We start from the raw sequence: 13,952 nt of genomic DNA on the forward strand, positions 1-13,952 counted from the left end.
TTTGAACCTTAGGAAATAAATCAGATATTCATGCCATGATATTCGGGTTATTTGTGTGCAAGTGTAAGACATGTCTGGGACATGCATCGGCCACACTATGAGAGCTAGTGTAAGTCCATGTCTGGGACATGGCATCGACATTGAGATGAGAACTACTGTAAGACATGTCTGGGACATGCATCAGCCTCGAGATGTAAGCCAGTGTAAGACATGTCAGGGACATGCATCGGCTACGAGATGTGTCAGTGTAAGACCATGTCTGGGACATGGCATCGGCACGTATAGAGGTGTCAGTTTAAGACCATGTCTGGGACATGGCATCGGCACGGATATGTAAGAGGTAGTGTAAGACCATGTCTGGGACAGGGCGTCAGCCTCGATTTCAATAGTCAGTGTAAGACCATGTCTGGGACATGGCATCGGCATTATACCCTATGTTTGAGGCTTACTGAATTCTGATAGCATTCCAAATGGTTCAATGGTGAGAGTTACTGTTTAAGTTAAACGATAAAAGCATAACCATGTTGTGAGTGGTACAGGTACATATTTGAAATGTATGAGATATGAGCTCAATATATGCTATGTGAATTGTATTGGACAATGATAAGTAAGTTGTGCTTATGCCTACTTTTGTATTATGAGCATGATGATGAATGGTAAAGTTGTTGTTATATTATTTTGCATGCAACTTACAAAGCTTTATGCTTACTCCCTCTCATTTCCATTTTCTTAAAGTGTCGCCTAATTAGCTCGAGGAGCATCGGACGTCGGAGGCATCGATCACACTATCAACCGAAGCACTTGGTATAGTTGGTCTTATTATTTTGAATATGGCATGTATAGAGCTTAGACTTTTGAGTTTTGTGTCAATGTTAATTTGGCCAAATGTGTTGGCTTGGGATGAATCCCTTTATTTTGTATAAAGCCTTGGATAATGGCTAATGTTCATTATTGATATATGCAAATAATGATATTTTCATGGATGAGTAAATTACATGAATGAGATAATGCCTTGTGTGGCTGATTAGACCTTGTATTGTTGTGTGGATTTGTCATGTTAGATGATATGTAGATTAGTGCAAGTAAGGTTGGTAAAAAGGCTTGGTAAATAGCCTTATTTTGTCCACATTGGTAGACACACAGGTGTGCGTCTAGGCCGTGTGTGACACACGGTTAGCCTCATGAGCGTGTTATCCGGCCATGTGTCCCCTGCACGTTAAATTGACAAGTCAGTATGCATGGTAGTAAACACACGGGTAGAGACACGACTGTGTGTCTCAGCCGTATGAAGGGCACAGCCTAGTACACGGCGTGTACCTTGGCTGTGTGACCCTTAAGGATTGCTGACGTCAGAAATAGAATGTCAAGGTTTTCAAACACGGGCTAAGACACGGGCGTGTCGAGGCCGTGTGAGGGACACGGGCGTGTGCCAGCCATGTGAAATCCCCTGTAGGTTTGAATTGAAAAATAAATCTACACAGGTAAGGGACATAGGCGTGTCCCTAGTGCTTAGGCCGTGTGTGCCACATGGGCCAACAACACGACCATGTGCAAGTTCCACACGGGCGTATTGCCCTCTTACACAGGTGTGTGCCCTGTTTCAAAGGTCATTTTCTAAAGTTGGTTTAAGGACCCGAGTTGGTCCTGAATGGTTTTTCAATGGATGTTTGGGGCTTCGTAGGCCATATTAAAGAAGTTTAGACCAAGTTTGAAAAATTTTTAAAATTTAACGGGCTTGTATGATCTGACTTAGTACATGTGTATAGGATTTGTGAACAGTAATGCCTCGTACCCGGTATCGGAGTCGAAATCGGGTAAGGGGTGTTACACTCCCCCATTCCATCCACTAACCACCTTATCCCCCAAAATCCTCCCCACTAATGCATCCAACTACTTCAGACTTCCAATTCCATCCAAACTCTTTTAGACAACCAAAGCAAAAATATCATCCATGCTCACACAGGGAATCGAGCACGGGACCTTAGACAAGCTAACACCTTACCACTTGACCTAGCAGGCTCATTTTGATATGAGGTTACCAAAAATATAATATAAGGCTAGGATCAAAATAACATAATTTTCCAAAAGTAGGACTTGAGCCCAAGACCTCAAACACACATCCAAAACACTTAGCCACTAAAGCAGATACTCAGTTATAACAGTTTTCACAAAAACATGATTAAATTAATCGGGGCATTACATGTATGTGATATATGATGTACTGATTTTAATACACACATATATGGTTGGATAGGTGATAACTCAATGAGCATTATTGTGGCACTTAAAGTGCAAATAAATGTGAATCTGATAAGTGTGTAATGTGTAAGAGACTGCGATGTAAATTGATGAATATGAATAGAGATGATGTGTATTAAACTAGTAATTAAAAATGCGTAATTGTGGATATCTTGGCCTTATGAACTCTTGAAACCATTGGATATAGCTAGCATGCCATAGGATTGTGAGTACTCACCTATATGTATTGTGTTTATGGGCATTGAGGCCCTGGGATAAGTTCGAAAGATAGGGACTGTGAGCTAAGCTCCATTCAACGGGACATGTTTGGTGTATTGGAGAGTGTTAGCTTTATGCTTCACTTTTTGGGATATGTTCGACTCTATGAGTCAATTGGTTTGTTGGAGATCCGTGTATCCGATGTATGGTGATAGAGCCCACTTTTATGTTTCATAGCCTCAAGTATCATATTATTGTTTAAATGTGATATTATTTATTGTGATAATAAGATGTGAGATGGATGCATAAACATGCGAATAATATGCTAAATAAGTTGATTTAAGTTCCATGAAAATGTTATGTTCTCATAGTAAATTGCGTATGTAATTGTGGTTTAGGTCGTTATTATTTAACTTTTGAATGCATGTGAATAATAAGCTAAACTTGTGAGTTATTAAAGCATGTATACATTGTTTAGTCTTGATAAATTATTGTAAAATGAGTTATTTGAATATGAGTTGAGTGTAGTCATACGTGAATATGTTATTTTGACTTGGTTAGAATATGGTTGTGAAAGTGTTGTAGTATGCTCGTGTTTAACCTTCGATATTGTGTATACTTTATGGTTACTCTGACATTCACTGAGCTTGTTTAAGCTCACCCACTCTGAAACACCCCTAACCCATAACCGTCGTCGGAGTAGGGTTACAAGGCATTACCTGACATAATACAACTCAAACAAACATTTATTACATTCCATACTTTGTAATTCATCCACATTAAGAATACTTATTTCAGCAAGAAAATTTTGAAACTTAATACATATACACATTTTAAAACTAAATGAACCATATTACTCAATTTAGATACCACTCACATATGCGGCATGATTATTAATTAATATAAACAAACATGCCTTGTACAAAAATGCAAATTAAAACAACCACATGGCAATAGTCATACATTTTCATAAACATTATTTAAATAAATATCATTTAAGACTAAACATACTTCTTTTCTAGTCACTCGACCATGCGCATATTGAACTAATTAAAACATAAGTATCATAGCAACATTACAACATGACTGAACATATCATAGTTGCTTATACAACATATGCATATTTACTAATATTAATAAACTATATCTAAACATATTTACCGAATAACCAAAATGTGCCTATTCTATTATCACAATTTATGTGCATATGACCATAATAAATTGAAGCATTTTGAGCACAATAACAACCAAAAAGTACACCCATTTCGCATGCTTATTATCATGCCTATAATTACCTACTCACTGTCAAACAAATAGTCAACATTTGGTTATTCAAAATAACTTCAATATGACTTTTAAAATTTTATTCACTCTTTCCTATCAAAACCGAACCTAAATAGCTAATTCATAAGTAAACATGTCATAAGCATATACCTTTTATTTTAATTAAGGTTAGCCGAATATAAACATTCATTATAACCTATTTTAACTCATAAAATAGCCAAAGCAATTATACACACACTTACTCACACATGACATTAACATTTAACTAAATAATCATATTCATGTCTATACCAAATTTCATCATTACTCAAACTGAAACACATATTAAAACATCACAAGTAAACCATGAAACATAATCCCCACAGTAAGTCTAAAGCATAACCGAATGCACATAAGTAATACCATAAATATTCAACCATCAACTAACTCATTAATCAAACCAATTCATATAACCTAATACCACATATATATACACCATGAAATATACTTCCAAATTGAATTTAAGTCATAGCCACATACACACAAACTTTAACATTATAATCAAGTCATTTTCGCATGGCTATCAATATATACATACTTCAAAATCAAACATAATAACTAGACTATACATGCCATAAGTTCAAGTTCAAACTTATAAAATACCATAAAAGTGATTGATAGTGTGACGGATTTCTCTGACGATCCCCGAGCTCGTGACTAGCTTCCAAAATCTAAAAAAACAAAGAACATACACACACAGAGTAAGCTTGAATAGCTTAGTAAGTCATAAGCAAATAAATCATTTCAATGACATTTATAATTCAATATAATTAAACCAAATCATACCAATCATAACTACATATATAATTATCAAGCTTGCAACTTCATATATCAATATATATACTTTAGCATTATTTTACCACTTGGCCGAATACATATATATTGATAAGTATATTTAACTTTCATTTTCATAATGCACATTTCATATATTCATATAAAGTATATACTTACCTTACTACTCAATCATTTAACTTAATACATACTTGACCCTTTTAGCTCGATTTCACATTCGATCTTAACTCGATATTGCCCGTTGAACCATTCAGAATTAATAAGAATACTCAGGTAGTTGAAAAGCTCGTACAACGCGAACGTCCCAGACGTGGTCTTACATGTAATCACATATCGATGCCACTGTCCCAGATAGGGTCTTACACGAACTCATATACGTTGCCGATGTCCCAGACATAGTCTTACATGTAAATCATAAATCGATGCCAACGTCTCAGGCGTGGTCTTACACGCAATCACATATCGAAATCCTATGTCATAACATATGTATCCTAACTATTCCTAAGGTTCATATGAGGACTTCAGACGTCGTAACTCAATCAATTCAAGCTAGTAAATATTGTTTCCATGCTTAATTCAATTCGGCATATACATATACACAAGTAGTAATTCAATTCGGCACTATTAAAATATATATAATCAAATTTAATGACATTTATTTACTTCTGAACTTACCTCGGACAAAGAAGAACAAACCGAGACGACTATTCATCAACTTTAGATTTCCCCGATCCAAATCCGATTTCCTCTTTTCTTGATCTAAATTAATACAAATTTAACTTGTTTATTAAAAAATTCATTCAATTTAATCCAAAAGCTCATGAATGGGCAAATTACACCTTTTGCCCCTGACATTTCACATTTTCACAATTTAACCCCTATTTCACAAAACACAAAATATTCAAAATTTCACCACACTCATGTTTGGCCGAATTTCAATAAGGTCCCTATCAGCCCATTTCTTTCATTAATTTCACATTTTGCAATTTATAAAATTCACAATTTAATCCTAAATAAGTATTTTTACTAAAAATCACTTAATTAAACTTGACAATCTAACAACATATATTTATTTTTCATCATCAAACACAAAAATCATCAAGCTATCAACAATGGCAATTCATGAATACATCATCAAATTCAAAAATTCAAGCATGGGCTAGCTAGTACTCGAAGCAACGATCTCAAAAACGTAAAAATTATCAAAAACCGAACTAAAACTAACCTTGAATCAAGCTCCCAAAGTGTCGAATGTTTAATTCTTTCAAAAGCTTTATTTTCTTCTTAGTTTCGGGCAAAAAGATGAATAACATGCATAGTTTTTGTGTTTATTTTATTTTATACATATTAATATATTAATTACTATTGTAACCTTATAATTTTTATTAGTAAACCATATAATACAAGCCCAAAATCGTTCATGCTACCTTTTAATGGCCTAATTTTCTTTTAAGGACTCCTCATCATAAAAACAACTGCGATTCATCACTTACACATTTAATAGCTACATACTGTAAAATTTTCTTAAATCGAGCACACAAACAATAAAATTTTCACACGAAATTTTCACACATCAATTCACATACTGTAAACATAAAAAATAATATAAAAATATTTTTCTAACTCGGATTTGTGGTCCCAAAACCACTGTTCCGATTAGGGTCTAAACTGAGCCACTACACACTCTTTCAAACCTTTGCAGATATTTAACGTTTGCAATGTGAGCGGTGCGGGGATACTAAGGAATTGATCCAAGTTAGGCTTTAGTATTTATGTAGGTGGTATTAATATTATTCTTTGAACTGTGGGGATAAGACAATGTTGTTGGACTTTGATTGATTATTATTGTGGTCCTCGTGATATTTTATGGGTTTAGTTTTCTAGCACTTTTGATAGATGTCATAATTATTTCATTGGTATTGTTTTGGTTTGAATATTTTCCATGTTGAAGTGCCATGAATTGTATGTATGGCCAATGGACATTGAATAATGTGGTAAAACTGTTGCATGATATTACCATGATATTTTAGATATTTTGTAGTTTAATTATATGGTTTACTAATTAAAGAGGTAAATGATACATATTGATTATATATTTGTTGGGATTGTAACACCCCTTCACCCGTCTTCATCACCAGATTAGGGCTACGGGATGCTACAACAGATAATCAATCCAAAACATGCAAGTTTAAATCAAATTTTAATATAATTCACACAAAAAATTTAGGCCAAGTATTATTCATTGCATACATACATTTACAAGCCTTAAATTGAGTTTTCGGGACCCTAAAATAATTTGAAAATAATTAGGGACTAATTTGAAACAAAATAGGAAAATATGTGAAACTTTGAATTTTTTTTGAAAAGAGGGGGCACGCGGCCATGTGACTATTCCACATACCCGTGCCCATAGCCCGTATAACTCACTAATTCAATGTATATCAGGGCCATACGGCCATGTAACTCACTTATGCCGTGTGGAAAATCCTACATACAAAATCAAGGTGGCACACCATTTCAACCTATTTCCACATGCATATAAACACTTGCAAAGACACCTAAAACATCTCAAATTCAATCATCCTTAGGCCTAACCAATATGCCTTCATTTGGCACCTCAATTCATATACCAAACAAATTCAAACCAAGCATATACATTCATGACACAATCATGTACCAATTATTTCACATTTAATCTCAAAACCAAAAATTAACTCATGTCAAATAATGTCATTTCTTTACTCATCCAACCACATTCATTTGTTCTACAAATCCAGCATCATATAAAGTGACCAAATAGCATATCAAGACTTAAACCTACCAAGCTCGAAAACATGATCACATATAAACTAATTCTATACATAAGCATCACTTCATTAATCTAATCAATACCATAATCAGAACATATACAAATTTCACCTATTACATGACAAGTTCTGCACCATATTTGAATTTTCATACCAAACCATGAACTAGTAGATTATTAACTAAGGCATATATTCATAACACAAGTAGAGAACAAACCACTTGTAATAAATATTAAAAATATATACAAGATACTCCTATTACATGCCACATATCCCAAACTTAAACGTTTTCAAAATCTACTAAAAAATCTGAATAGTGTGATATTCGCATTGATCCAATCACCAGATTCTGCAAAATGTTATCTTCAAGGAAACAGGAAAATGAAACGAGTAAGCTTTTACGAGCTTAGTAAGTTCACAGGTTGAAACATTATAACTTACCATATAATCATAGTTTTATAAATAACAATAACAATAGCTAACATTAACCTTGTCAATCACAACCATTCAACAGGTGAGTTTCGTAAATATGAGTCATTTAATCACACCATTTATACAGTATGAACCATTATCAAGTCACGATATGATATCAGAAATCATGAACACATGCACAGGTCTTTAATAAGAAATTATAAGTAAATAACAGTTACATATCATAATTAAGTCATTTAACCATTAAAAATTCAGCCTGATGAACGGTATAAACAGATACGGATACGCAGTTATCTATCCGAAACATGCCAAAACGCTCATACGAGCCAAACCAATCGAGAACGCGGCTTGGCACCAAGTGCATAGCCCATAGGCTAACATTCCTCCAAAACACACCTCGGCACCAAGTGCCAAGCTTGAAGGCTTTACATCCGCCCCCAGTAACACGCCAGAAAAACTATAATATATCATGATAGACCACAACAAATGCTAGACATTCGGTATATTCAGTGAACAGGAGTAAATCAAGAATCATCGTCTCATCTCAAGTTAAACCCGTACAGCGCGCAGTATAGCCTATTGGCATGTCAATTGTATCCTATCCTATGTTCATCCGGACTCGATACACATTACCGTATGATAATTTATAATTCAGTTCATTTTCTCACCTTGAACCAATTTATTATAATTCAATTACATCTATATATTTATTAACATACCACAACTCATAAATCAATATAATATTATAAATCATACCTAATTAAACTATATAAACTTACCAGGGCTAAACTGCAGAGATAGTAAAATTTAGGGACTATTTAACAACTTTCCCTTTTCCATGATTTTCCATCCTGTTCTTGATCTATACGATATTTTATTTTAATTATCAGTCCCAATTATTTTAAAAATTTTAATTTAAAGCTTATAACTTCTTAGATCACTTTTTTACACAATTGCCTTGCACTTTTACATTTATTTAATTTAGTCCCTAATATCAAAATAGACTTGTTTTCACAATTAACTCAAAAACCCAAATTGTTGAATTTTTAGCCATCTCTAAACAGCCCTCAAATTTTAAAATTTCTTAAGAACATCTACCAATATTTACTTACTTTCAATTTAGTCCTTAAATTTAAAAACTATACAAAATCACTTAACAAAATAGTCTTAAAACATTTCTAAGCTTCAAAATATTCCATTTAACATCATGAACATCCAAAAATCATCAATGGTTATTTTAACAAACTTTAACAATTTTGAAAATGGAGATACGAGTTAGCTGGACCTAGTTGCAACGATTCTAAAAACATAAAAAATCATTAAAAATGAGTGAGAAAATACATACCACGCACACCAAAAAGACTTGGCCAAAAGCTCCCTAAGTTTAGCTATGGAGTTTTCGGTTTCTCTATTAAGAAATAAAGAAAATGATAGTTGTTTTAATATTTTATCTTAGTTTGTTTTTTATTTAATTACCAAAATGCTATTAATTCAACATAATTTTAATCTAAAATGCATATATCTACCATCTACTATATTGACTATGGCTAAATTGCTATATTTTTTCACACAATTAACCCTTTTAAACTAATAGCGATTAACTTTTGCAACTTTTACGATTTAGTCGTTTTTACTTAATTAACAATCTAAACGTTAAAATTACCTAACCAAATTTTAATACACCTATATAATCATTCTATAAAAATTTAATAAAACTATTTACAGGCTCGATTTATAAAAATGAGGTCCCAAAATCTCATTTTCTAAAACCACTTGTCTTCAGAGATTAACCACTTGAACTTAACTAATAATTTCAAATAACAAAAATTATCAAGTCAATATTTATTATAATTTTATATTTGACTCGTAAATATTAAATAATAATATTTGCGGACTCACTCGTCAGATTTGTGGTCTCGAAACTACTATTTCTGACACCATTGAAAAACGAGATGTTAGAAGGATGGATTAAATGCTTAAATGTGTTGTATTTTTGTGGTCTGGAGCAGAGGTATCGGTATTCAGGTTATAAGAATGATACCTCTGTGGTATTTTTTATGTGCAGGAAGTTAATATTGTAATTTGGTATCGATACCTTACCATGAGTATTGATACTCGGGGTAAAATAATCGATACTTTAATAAATGTTCCGATAAATTTTGGGGTTTGATTTTTAGATGAGAAATAGAATGTTGTTTTGGTATCGATTTTCCAATCGATATCAATACCATATAAGAGAAATATCGATACCCCAGTTTTAGTATCGATACCTGCGTAACTTGTTTTGGAATTTTACTAAGCGGCTGTAATGCATGTTTAATTAATATTATAAGTTTGTTTGAAGTGTGTTTGGCATGTTTTAATGATGATTAATATATGCTTAACTTAGAAATTTGTAAGAATGCTAATAAAGAAGACAATTGCCTATTAATGTGACATTTTATAATGTGTGTGATGGGTGAGGGTGGTGTGACATCCTGATATTTGGGCACCGCGATGGGATCGGATATAGGATGTTACATTTTGTGGTATCAGAGCCTAAGTTACTTAACACTCGAACCTAAGTTTTTAATGTACTGATTGGGATTTCACCACCCATTGATTCAGAAACCAAAATGTTTAAATTACTTTGATTGCTTAGATTGTTGAAAATATCTTTGATTGAATTGCATGTGGGTTAGGAATGAGAACACACTGCCTTAATCTTAAATTTTTCTTGTAGGAACGTTACTTAAGTCATTTACTTTGTCACTCATACCTTTGGTTTTGTTTGTGTATGTTAGATTAGATTCGATATGTCTCGTAGACATGTTAATATGAATGCGAATTATTCATAAAATCCATAGAAATATTATTGTTGGCCATTTTAAATAGTTTTACCATTATCAACGTTTAAAAAACCAATGGAGAGCTAGAAGCGCTTTTATACACTTTATCTCCATATATGACATATTTACCTAATTTAGAAAAAATGGCTTAAAATACCAATAAAAGAAATGGTATATAAGCCTAATTTAGCCCAAAATCTATTTATTTAAAAGAAAAGGCTTCCAAAAATAAATCTAAATCAATTTATAATATTAAAATTGAACAAATATCATCATATATAAAATCATTTGAACTTAATTTTTCATGATATATCCAAAGTATTGTCTGCTGACCGAATTGGTGACGAAATTGGCACCAATGAGGGTCGTAACACCAAAAAAGTTTGGTTTAAGGAGGTGGGAAGGGATCCATCAGAATTCATGATGGTAGACTCAAGCCCAATGAGTAGAGTTTCTTGGCAAGAGAAGCTTTTGGAAGGGAAAGGTTTTGAATCTTGTAATGGTGTTACTAATGCGAATCTTGAAATAGAATATGGCAATATTCTTCGATCCTCCATCGATGGAATCCCTGCCATTGATTTCTCAAAAAAGGTTAAGAGAGGTTTTGGTTAAGGATATGGAAACTACCATTGTCGTCAAATTGTTGGGACGCAATATTGGTTATGGAGTTTTGCACGATCACATTTCAAGCCTTTGGAGACCCTCTCAACCTTTTTCACCTGATGGATGTCGAGAATGGTTATTACCTTGTCCGATTCTAGAGCAGGGAAGATTATGACTTGGCTCTGACTCAAAGCCCTTGGATAGTGTTTGGACACTATCTCACTGTTCAGCCATGGACAATTGATTTTGACCTGTTGAGACCCTTTCTTAGCATGATAATATCCTAGATCCGCTTCCCAGGTTTGTTGGGATTTCTATGTAAAAAATGGATCTTAGAGGAGATCGAAAACTTGGTTGGACAAATGGTTAAATTAGATGTCAAAATCGATAGTGGATCAAGGGGACAGTTTGCAAGAATGGTTGTCGATAGATCTAGAAAAACCACTTACCTCGCAAGTCTTGATCAATGGCAGGGTGCAACGAGTGGAGTTTGAAGCCCTACCCATAGTATGTTTTTCTTCTAGAAAATATGCCCATCCAAAAAGTTCCTGTTCTTCTTCTTTGGCAGATCAAATCATACACGGTAGCAATGAGGACTTACTTTAAGTGATGAACAATGAAACTGATCTGACGGTGACGAGAGACGCCTTCAATCCATGGATGGTTGTCTAGCGCAAATCAAGGTACAACTAGGCTGAAAAACGGAATCATCAGCCGAAAGTTTCGAAAGAAAACCTGGTAGGGCTCCAGAGTTGCGGCGTTAAATTCACTGGACAAATAATCAATGGATTTGGGGGCTGAAAAATCAGGGTTGCAGGAGATTGGATTTAAGCAGGGATATTTTACCAAGAAAATAAAATCAAACAGGCCTGGGTCAAGTTCTGGGTTGTCGATTGAAGGTAATAAAGGTAAAGGGATATTGGGTCAAAGCGTAATTGTTGGGCCTGCTAAACACACCAGTGGACTAGCACATTTGATTGTTGAGCAGGAATTGTTGGACTTGGGCCATGACCTAGCGCGGGACAGGCTTGTTTTGAGAAAAGATGTTGGGTCAAAATCAAATGGAGTCCAATTAATTCTTACAGCAAAACAGAATATGGAAAATTTAGAGAGCATGGAGCGCACTGTCCAGATGGGTCCCAGAATTGTTTTTCAAAATAAACATTCATCTCTACATTTTAATCCCACATTTGAAGGTTCACTTGAATTGTTGGTGCATGTAAATCCTAAGTTTCTGGACTTTGATCAATATTTAGCCGTAATTTTCAAGGAACATTCAGAGTACAATTCGAAGGCAACAGTGGTAAATGAAGGATTAAGAGCCTTTAATAATTTAAATGTTCTGTCTAGAGGACATGGGTTAGACAACAAAAAAAAGAGTAGGCGTAATGGAAGAACGTTAAATAAAATAATTCGTGGAAGTAGGAGACGATTTAAAATTGTCAAAAGTTCGCGAGTCTCGCTTCCAGACACCATGAATTTTATGGCAAAACTTATAGGTGAACAAGTGGAAACTTTTACAGATAAGGCCACCGCTAATGAATGGGGAGTTGAAGACTCTGTTACTCTTTGATTGGTTAGTTCCCGTACCTTTAATTTTTATATATATAAATTTACTATTTTTTCTTGGAATTGCTAGGGTTATGCTAGTACGAAGTTCATTCAGGTTTTTCATGAATATAATCAGGATCATAAACCATATTTGACTTGCCTTATTGAAATGAGGGTTAGTGGAGGGAAAGTTGATTCGATTATTGCAAATTTTCATTATTCCTATCGTGTGGAGACAGTTGGGTTTTTTGGCAGTATTGAATTGGTTGAAGGGAGTCCGCTTATATGGGGGTCCTTAAAATTCATTCTCAATTTGTGTTATTCAGAGTTTCTGATACCTCTTTTAGACAACTCTTTTTGGTAAAATTTGTGTATGGCAGCCCTAATTGCAGTAAAATGAGACATTTATAGGAGAATTTGCATATTACTATTCCAGTTGATGGGTCTCCGTGGATGGCGATTGGTGACTTTAATGCTATTCTGTCATCCACTGAGAAGAGAAGAGAACGGACTCTACTGAAAATGTGCCCCTTATTTGGTGATTTTATGGAATCAGCTCAGTTGCAAGATTTGGGTTTTCGTGGTTCACAATTCATTTGGCAGAGAGGAGGATCATGGAGCATTTGGATAGGGCTATTTGCAACAATGCTTGGTGTTCAAATTTTTCGAATTCTATGGTGATACACCTACCGTGGCTTAAATCTGATAATAGACCTTTAAAAATGTCTTTGATACTTGAATTTCATTCCTCAAAAGAGCATCCATTCAGGTTTGATAGCGAGATTTTGTGATAGGTTTTAAATATTTATAATTACTCGTTCTTGAACTAACTATTATCGCGATGTAGGCAAGTGTACCTATCGAACAGTAGTATAGTTTTAGCAAGACCGGATTGTCGAACCCAAAGGAACTAAAAGTACTAGTAATGACTGTCTTTTTATTATCTAGCCTAAGAATAAAGAGGTTTTATTTTAATTAACTAATTATCTAAACTAAGAACGCACAGGGAAAAGAATTGGGGAATTGCTTTTGGGAAAATCGATTGAATGAAGACAATACCTAAGGAAAAATCCACCTAGACTTTACTTGTTATTCTGGCTCTGAATCGGACGATTTATTCATTCAACTTGTTCCGTAGAGATCCCTAAGTTATGTTATT

General features: G+C 34.1%; 1 long non-coding RNA gene across 2 annotated transcripts; it reads right to left on the reverse strand.

The window, feature by feature from the left end:
- Positions 1-4,211: 4,211 nt before the first annotated feature.
- Positions 4,212-12,072, reverse strand: LOC107953172 (uncharacterized). 2 transcript variants are annotated; one of them, XR_005930525.1, is made up of 3 exons: positions 11,267-12,072; positions 5,248-5,331; positions 4,212-4,451 (listed from the first exon to the last, which is right to left on the reverse strand). It is a non-coding gene; the product is annotated as an uncharacterized lncRNA (long non-coding RNA). The 2 variants fall into 2 exon arrangements; XR_001699107.2 differs by having other exon boundaries at positions 11,692-12,063.
- Between the last annotated feature and the right edge of the window lie 1,880 nt (positions 12,073-13,952).

Source organism: Gossypium hirsutum, chromosome A07, assembly GCF_007990345.1.
Source record: "Gossypium hirsutum isolate 1008001.06 chromosome A07, Gossypium_hirsutum_v2.1, whole genome shotgun sequence".
In the NCBI taxonomy this organism is placed as follows: domain Eukaryota; kingdom Viridiplantae; phylum Streptophyta; class Magnoliopsida; order Malvales; family Malvaceae; genus Gossypium; species Gossypium hirsutum.